The sequence below is a fragment of the Ranitomeya variabilis genome, chromosome 1, assembly GCF_051348905.1.
Source record: "Ranitomeya variabilis isolate aRanVar5 chromosome 1, aRanVar5.hap1, whole genome shotgun sequence".
In the NCBI taxonomy this organism is placed as follows: Eukaryota; Metazoa; Chordata; class Amphibia; order Anura; family Dendrobatidae; genus Ranitomeya; species Ranitomeya variabilis.
Window position 1 is genome coordinate 1,055,418,759 of NC_135232.1, and position 9,085 is coordinate 1,055,427,843.

The following is a 9,085-nucleotide window of genomic DNA, read 5'->3' on the forward strand; positions in this document are numbered from 1 at the left end:
ATAGAGGTCTCGAGGAGACCTCTGGTTGTGATGGCAACGCATCGATGACCCCCGATCACGTGATGGGGTCAGCGGTGCGCGTACTTGCGGCCGGCAGTGCTTGTTAAATGCCGCTGTCAGAGTTTGACAGCTGCATTTAACTAGTTAATGGGCATGGGCGGATCGCGATTCCACATGTCATGGCTTTGAGGTGGACTCACCGCCGGAGCCCACCTCAAAGTGGGGGATACTGCCAGCTGACATACCATTCCGTCGGCTGGCAGAAAAAGGGTTAAGTAACCAAAATTAAAAACACCAGACATAGAGGACAGAAACAGAAGAAATAAATTTAAAATTCAGGGCACTTTCTGAAAATGTCTCATCCTTCATCAAGGATGTAATACAAAAGAGCTAGCACCAACAACACCAGATAGTGACCACAGACTCCCGAAATCTACATTTCTTTCCAAAGAAACCCCTAGAGAAGTTATCTCAAAGGTTCACTTCTGTTACATTAAAGAACAACTATTGGACTATATGAGGAAGAATTCCAACCTATTGGCACCATTTGAAAACATCAGAATTTATACAGATCCTTATAAACAAACTCTGAAACTAAGGTAATCATTTGTGAACATAACAAACATCTTGAGAACTCGGAACATCTTATACCAATGGGGATTTCCCACTAAGCTTATCATATTCTAAAAACGGTCAACTCATACATTCTAAGACATGAGAGCAGGGGGGGATTCCTTGCACAACACAATCTGCAATCTCAGAGAATAGATCAAGAAAAGAGAGATGGTGACACTTGAACTTAATTTACCTTTTCACTTTTCGGTCTATGTTTTGTCAACCTTTCTTTAAGGGAAACTGTTAAAGGTATCTGGTCTAAATGTTTAGTTTACATTCTTTTTATAAATCAAGGTTAAAGTTATGGCTTTGAAAACCAAGGAACTCAACAGCCCTATGAAATGATATCTCGTTTGGAAGAACGTAAATTCATGCAGTTCTGATAGCACTCCAGGAAACAAAATTTTCATCTATCAAGCCCCCTAAATTTTCACATAAAAATTACCTTAGTAATTATTTGTAGTTCATACATAGAGAAAAAAGAACAGGAGTACTCATGGTTATTAAGGATACGGTTATGTTTGAATTTATTTCGGAAACCAAAGATAACAATGGTCACTTTCACATCCTTATTTGCAAAATAAACAATAATGAAAGCACAATAGTAATTTTAAATGCCCTCAATATGAGTCAGATTTTGTTTAAAAAAAATCATGAAAAAAGTTAATAAACACCAGACAGGAGAATTCATTGTGATAGGGACTAAACCAACTTGTAGACACTATAGCTACTGTCAGATACAAGATTTCTATGATTATTTCAGATGTTTGAATGCGTCCTCTAGAGAATATACATTTTATTCAGATAGACATCACACTGTCACCAGAATAGATTTAGTTTTAACAAATATTCATTCACTACTAGAAATGAAAGAGGTCGTCATAGGAATCATCACATGGTCAGACCATGTCCCAGTATTCTTTTCATTTTTAACTTCTAACAATTGTGAGGGAACCGGAATACAAAAATGCAATTCATTTCTATTAAAACATACACTTTATAAAAATAAAACCGAAAACTCTTTAAATAAATACTTCAACAAACATACTTCAGCAGAAATTAATGGCAGAAAAAATCAAACAACAAATTTTAAAAACAAATGTCACACATACCCAAAAATCTAAGAATCCTCTATCACACCCAAAATACATCTCTGAAGCCTTTGCTCTGTATTATTATGCATTATTTAATCTTAAACATAATATGGATGTACATCAACCCAAAGAAATAGAAATAAACAACTTTGTGTCTGGTATTCAACTCCCAGTACTGAAAGAATTACAATTAGCTTGTTTAAACGTCCCTTTTCAGACCCAGAAGTCGAGACTGCATTACATAAATTAAAAGAAAATTAGGCCCCAGGTCCTAATGGCTTCTCAAATGACTATTACTCAAATTTCAAAAATATCCTATCTATTCCCTTGACAATTTTTTTTAATTAAAGATGAAAAAAAATGCTATATGAGAACCCACAAACTAATACTATATTGATTTCAAAGCAACAAACAGATCTCACATAAATCTCGAATTACAGGCCTATATCCCTTCTTAATTCAGATATCAGAGTGTTAGCAAAAATTATATCAAATAGATTATCGGAATTTATACCTAGCCTGATAAATATCAATCAAGTTGAGTTTGTAAAGGACAGACAAACATCAGACGGTACCAGGAGTGCCTTAGACTTTATTGTACACATAGAAAAAGTAAAAATTCCTTTAACACTGAAAAAGCATTTGATAGCATTAACTGGAGCTATATGGTATTGTCAAATTTTTTATGCCATCTCAACCTTATACGCATGTCCATCAACTAATGATTTGATAAATAATCTCCCTTTTAAACTTTTTAACATGGCACAAAGCAAGCCTATTCACTACCCCCGATCCTCTTTACTCCGATCATGAAACATTTTGTGGAAGCTATCAGGATAAATAATTTAATCACAGGAATTCTGATAAAAGAAAATACAAGATAACCCTTTTTGCTGATGATATTTTAATGTTAACTTACCCACTGTACTCTATTCGGGAACTAACCAATTTAATTGGAGCATTCTCTAAAATTTCATATCATAAAATTAACCCAAGTAAATAAAAAATCTTACGTTTTAACCTAGATCCACAGACAAAAATATAATCAAGAATAAATTCCCTTACACATGGGAAAAAGCCAAGGGATCATTTTTACCAAACAAGATTGTATAAAGAACTCCATACAATATCAATAAGGAAATACAAGAAAGCATTTCTAAGATGGAAAAGATAGAAAGGTCTTGGTTCGGAAAAATAATTATATATAAAATGTGTCTGCTTCTAAACGGATTATTTATAAATCCAAATTAAATGAAGGCCTGAGTGTCCCCAATATAAACGCATACCACCTTACTAATTTAGTCTTGCAGAGAAACTCTTCTGGGTTGAATTAGAGAAAAATCAATAAGTACTTACCCTTTTTACCAATGGTTTTGTCATTTCTTTTTGACAAATTGTTAGATTTACCTTTACGTCCGGCCATCAAATCACATTAATTAGCATGGAAATTGCTATTTAATACAACAAATTCTTACATCTTACTAGTCAATCTAGAAAATACCACTATTTAGACTCTCAAAATGTCTCAAATTTTGACTATATATTATGGGAGAAAAAAGGGATCGAGGATCTTTCTGGCATACTGAAGGAAAATAAAGCAGATTCCTTTTATACTTTTCAGAAACTCAAAGAGAAATATAGGCTTCCAGATATAGAATTTTATACATATCTTGAGATAGGGAAATATATCAGGAAAAAATACAAATTCCCTTTTGGTTATGTCTAGAGAAATAACACTTTGTGAAACAAAAAACATGTATGCAAAGTTCAAGGAAGATCATTTATTTACAACATAAAGGTAAATGAATAACTGGGAAAAAGATGTAGGTACCCAATTCTCCACAAAAAGATGGCGAAAAACTTTGAAAATAATATAGTCAAACTTTAACGAGGTGGCATTTTACCCCGATAAGGATGCACAAGGCATTCTGAATCTTGCTGGAAAGATTGTGGACTCAAAGGAAGCCTATATCATATACTCTGGGAATGTTCATTAATAGTAAATTTATGGAAACAAGTATTTGAATTACTGAACAAAGTCATGTAGACATTTCTTAATCTCCTCATTTAGCAATTCTTTAATTGAAAGCCGAAGGCCTATTTCCCAAACATAGCTACCCATCTTTTTTAGGCTAAAAAGTTACTTAGAACAAATACCGTATATACTCGAGTATAAGCCGACCCGAGTATAAGCCGAGACCCCTAATTTTGCCACAAAAAACTGGGAAAATTATTGACTCGAGTATAAGCCTAGGGTGGAAAATGCAGCAGCTACCGGTGAATTTCAAAATTAAAAATAGATGCTCCATACCGTTCATTATGGCCCCATAGATGCTCGACATAAAGCTGTGCCACATATAATGCTCTGCACTGTTCATTATGGCCCCATAGATGCTCAACATAAAGCTGTGCCATATAGAATGCTCTGCACCGTTCATTATGGCCCCATAGATGCTCAACATAAAGCTGTGCCACATATAATGCTCTGCACCGTTCATTATGGCCCCATAGATGCTCCACATAAAGCTGTGCCATATATAATGCTCTGCACAGTTCATTATGGCCCCATAGATGCTCCATAGAAAGCTGTGCCATATACAATGCTCTGCACCTTTGAGTATGGCCCCATAGATAGCTGTGCTATATATTACCTCTGCACCTTTGACCTTTGATTATGGCCCCATAGATGCTCCACATAAAGCTGTGCCTTATATATAGTGCTCTGCACCGTTGTCCCATAGATGCTCCACATAAAGCTGTGCCTTATATATAGTGCTCTGCACCGTTGCCCCATAGATGCTCCACATAAAGCTGTGCCTTATATATTGTGCTCTGCACCGTTGCCCCATAGATGCTCCACATAAAGCTGTGCCATATATAGTGCTCTGCACCGTTGCCCCATAGATGCTCCACATAAAGCTGTGCCTTATATATAGTGCTCTGCACCGTTGCCCCATAGATGCTCCACATAAAGCTGTGCCTTATATATAGTGCTCTGCACCGTTGCCCCATAGATGCTCCACATAAAGCTGTGCCTTATATATAGTGCTCTGCACCGTTGCCCCATAGATACTCCACATAAAGCTGTGCCATTGCTGCTGCTGCAATAAAAAAAACAAAACACATACTCGCCTCTCTTGCTTGCAGCTCCTCAGCGTCCCGTCCCGGCGTCTCTCTGCACTGACTGATCAGGCAGAGGGCGGCGCGCACACTATATGCGTCATCGCGCCCTCTGACTTGCACAGTCAGAACAAGAGGACGCGAAGACAGCAGCGCCCGGCGTGTGGAACGAGGGAAGGTGAATATGAGATACTTACCTGCTCCCGGCGTCCCGCTCCTTCCCCCGGACAGCTGGTCTTCGGTGCCGCAGCCTCTTCCTCTGTCAGCGGTCACCGGCACCGCTGATTAGAGAAATGAATTATGCGGCTCCGCCCCTATGGGAGGCGGAGCCGCCTATTCATTTCTCTAATGAGCGGTCCCATGTGACCGCTGAACAGGGGAAGAGCTGCGGCACCGAAGACCATGGGACGGGCAGGGGGAGCGCCAGGAGCCCCGGAAGCAGGTAAGTATGCCTCAGTGCCCTCTCCCCCTCACCCGCCGACCGTGACTCGAGTATAAGCCGAGGGGGCACTTTCAGCCCAAAAATTTGGGCTGAAAATCTCGGCTTATACTCGAGTATATACGGTAAGTATCCATTTGCTGCACCCTGTGACTGCTAACAGGGCACAGCGTTACCTTTATTCCCTGCGACTCTGTGAAGCAACAGAGTTCACTCCTATACAGACCGGGTGACGGAACCTGTGTCTATTCTGGTGTAGTACTGTCATATAGTGCCGCCATTAACTAGCAGCAGGTTCCACTCCTGCACGGTGGACTCCGGGCTGCGAACACACCTATACTATCATTATAGTTACTCAGTGCGTTCCGCCAGACCTAACATAGTTAATGGTCAGAAGTAAAAAATGGTAGTAGATCGGGACAAAGGGACTAGGCAAATGAATAGAATCAAAAGGCACTCTCTGAGGTTAAGCAGCAAAAGATCAGAACATCAGAACACAAAAGCTCAAGCACGCACACCACCAAGCAAAGCTATGACTGATAATGGTCTGACTATTGACAGCCAGCTAAATATCCAATCACCCAGAAAGAGTGATATTTTGAGGAAGTCCAGCAGACCTGGCCAGATTGAGCTGCTGGTAATTCCTAAATTAGCATGGGGAGTCCTAAGTAAGCGGCTGGGCTATCCCATACACAATACTGACAGCCCAGCACACCCCTGCAATCTACTTGGCAGCAGAGCTGTCACTCACGGAGTCCCTAGAACACAGTAAAAGGTGGATTTGTGACACTTCTGGAAATAATTAAATGAAGCTAGCCAATTTGAGTTTCAAAGCATTCACTTATCTCTAGTGGGCACTTTAAGGGAATACTTACATGTGGAGGATTTGCTAAAGAAAGTTCCATAACTAAAAATCTGTTTTATTTATCGGAATAGTATTGTTTTGATGACCAGGCATATTGAATTCTGCAAGTCCAGTTCTGATGTATGGGAAAGTCAAGGACATTTTCTACAAAAATCTTCCCTGTAGAAATATGTGTCAAGGCATGATGAAGTTTTTTTGCATGGATTCAATTGAAGAAATATAGATAATTATGTAATATGTGTGCGCTCTGGTCAATAAACACATTATTATCACATCCCAGATAATGTATTGTACTTCTTACACTACATAACTCATAAAATTATAAAAACATTTCACTTTCAACCTAAATTTTATTCACTGGCTTGCAAATCGCACCCCAAATATTACATCCATATAATTATACATTTTCCACTTCACAGCTTTCAGAATAGCTTAAACTATCTCCTTACTTCTAATTGTGTTAATCTCTCTGCTAATTATGCTGATCTGATTCAGTAGAAAGCTACATTAAAGAAAATACGACTGCAGCCTGGAACACTGAGAGCACGGAGCTGAGTCTATTGTGACTAGTCCTGACAGAGAGTCTGACATGATTGTATGGGCAACATGAAAGAATTATCATATTTTCCTAAAACTCAAGATGGTAACATTACAGCAGAAGGCCATGTTAATTCAGTCTTGCCGTAGAAATACCCATATCAAAACACATGTGGAAAAATTAGCACAAAATATTTTTGTTACAATTTACAAGGTAAAATCAGATTGCTAAAAATGATGGGGCTGATTTTTTAACACTGGGGTCGTGCATGCAAGTTTTAGGCCAGTGTCCGACTTGCAACTGCAATGTGAGAAACTTGTGCAAGTCTCTTGCCTCAATACCCAGCACTGCCGCAGGAAATCGGGACCGGAGCGTGCGGCTGCATGTATTTCTATGCAGCTGAATGCTTCAGTCCAAGCCGCCGGTGGCAGTGCCGGGTGTTGAGGCGAGAGACTCGCACAAGTTTCTCACATTGCAGTTGCAAGTGGGACACCGGCCTTAATGAGCGGCTTGCGGGAGTACAATGCGCCAAATTCATTAAGCCACTCAATGAATTTGATGCATCATCTCAGTGCGGTGTGCCGCTCGCACCAGATATGCTACTGGAGTAAAAAAAAAAGCAGCATTTTTGCGGAATTGCTCTGCCAATTTTGACGGAGCTACAATAAACTCCATCTTGCACAAAAAATTGGTGACTTTTCACAGTGCTTCACCCCAGGTACACCTGAGGGAGGTGGATGCAGCCATAACACATAGTATTTTTTTAATCAAAAGTATTTTTTTATATAACACTTTTGTTTTATCCGCATTTATTGGATTGATTTGCTTTTTTTCATCTCAATGGAAGCGCCCTTTATATGGCTTGTTTCACTTTGATCGGCTTTATAGGAACACCCCATGGAGGAAATTTCCACAGTATACCAGATTAGCTGCACCCACTGGAGTCCGCTATAGTGAAAATCCACAATTGGTTCAGTATTTGGTCAGTATTTTAAATCAGAATTTGTAAGCCAAAACCAGGAGAGGAACAATCAGAGGAAAAGTATAAGGCTTGTTTCACAAGTCAGTGCGTCTGGTACGTGTGGTGGCAGTTTTCTCACGTACCGGAGACACTGACTCACGTAGACACATTAAAATCAATGTGTCTCTGCACATGTCAGCGTGTTTTCACGGACCGTGTGTCCGTGTAAAAAACACGGAGACATGTCAGTGTTCGTGGGAGCGCATGGATCACATGGACCCATTAATGTCAATGGGTCCATGTAAACACGTACCGCACACGGATGCTGTCCGTGTGCCGTCCGTGTGCCGTGCAGGAGACAGCGCTACAGTAAGCGCTGTCCCCCCAGCGTGTGGTGCTGAAGCCGCCATTCATTTCTTCTCCCCAGCAGCGTTCGCTGGAGAGAAGGAATGAAAAATCAATGTTTTTTTATTATTTTTGTGTTTAATATAAAGATCCTTGTCACCTGCCGCCTCCCACCCCCTGTGCGCCCGCCCGCTGGCATTAAAATACTCACCCAGCTCCATCGATGCTTCCTCTCAGCGTCGCAGCTTGTCCTGTATGAGCGGTCACGTGGTGCCGCTCATTACAGGGATGAATATGCGGCTCCACCTCCCATAGGGGCGGAGCCGCATATTCATCACTGTAATGAGCGGCACCACGTGACCGCTCATACAGGACAAGCTGCGATGCTGGGAGGAAGCATCGAGGGAGCTGGGTGAGTATTTTATTTCCAGCGGGCGGGCGCACAGGGGGTGGGAGGGGGGAGGTTACCGGGAACTTTATTTTAGCCACAAAAAAACAATGATTTTTCATTCCTTCTCTCCAGCGAACGCTGCTGGGAAGAAGGAATGAATAAAGGCTTCAGCACCACACGCTGGGGACAGCGCTTACTGTAGGGCTGTCTCCTGTACGGTCCGTCCGTGTGGTACTCAGTCGGCACACGGGCGGCACATGGCTGCCGCTCGTGTGCCACACTGATGTGCCACGTGAGCACACGGACACGGACAACTCCGGTACCGATTTTTCCGGTACCGGAATTATCTGGACATGTGAGACTGGCCTAATAGAAACACATCACCACTTCTGTATTTATCACCCACTTCTGGTTTTGGCTTTCAAATACTGACAAAATACTGACCAAATATTGAACATGGTCTAAACATGAAAAACAGGAAAGATTACTGATGCAACAGGTCCTGTTATCCTGAGGAGTTCCATTAAAGAAAGCTAAATTTATTTATTTGTTACTCAGCACCTTTGTCTCACTAAAGGTCCTCTCGACTGGATTTTTGGTCTGACAGTATATTGACCAATGTTATTCAATGGGACAGTGCAGATGAGTGATTTTAGTCACTGATCAAATTTGTGTGTAAAATTAAATTGCAGCATGCACTAGTTTTTCTGGTGTCAT

At 40.7% G+C, this 9,085-nt stretch overlaps 1 protein-coding gene across 1 annotated transcript in view; it reads right to left on the reverse strand.

Moving 5' to 3' along the window:
- Window positions 1-9,085, reverse strand: part of GABRB1 (gamma-aminobutyric acid type A receptor subunit beta1) — an 891,901-nt gene that overhangs the window by 841,408 nt on the left and 41,408 nt on the right. The window lies entirely within an intron of this gene.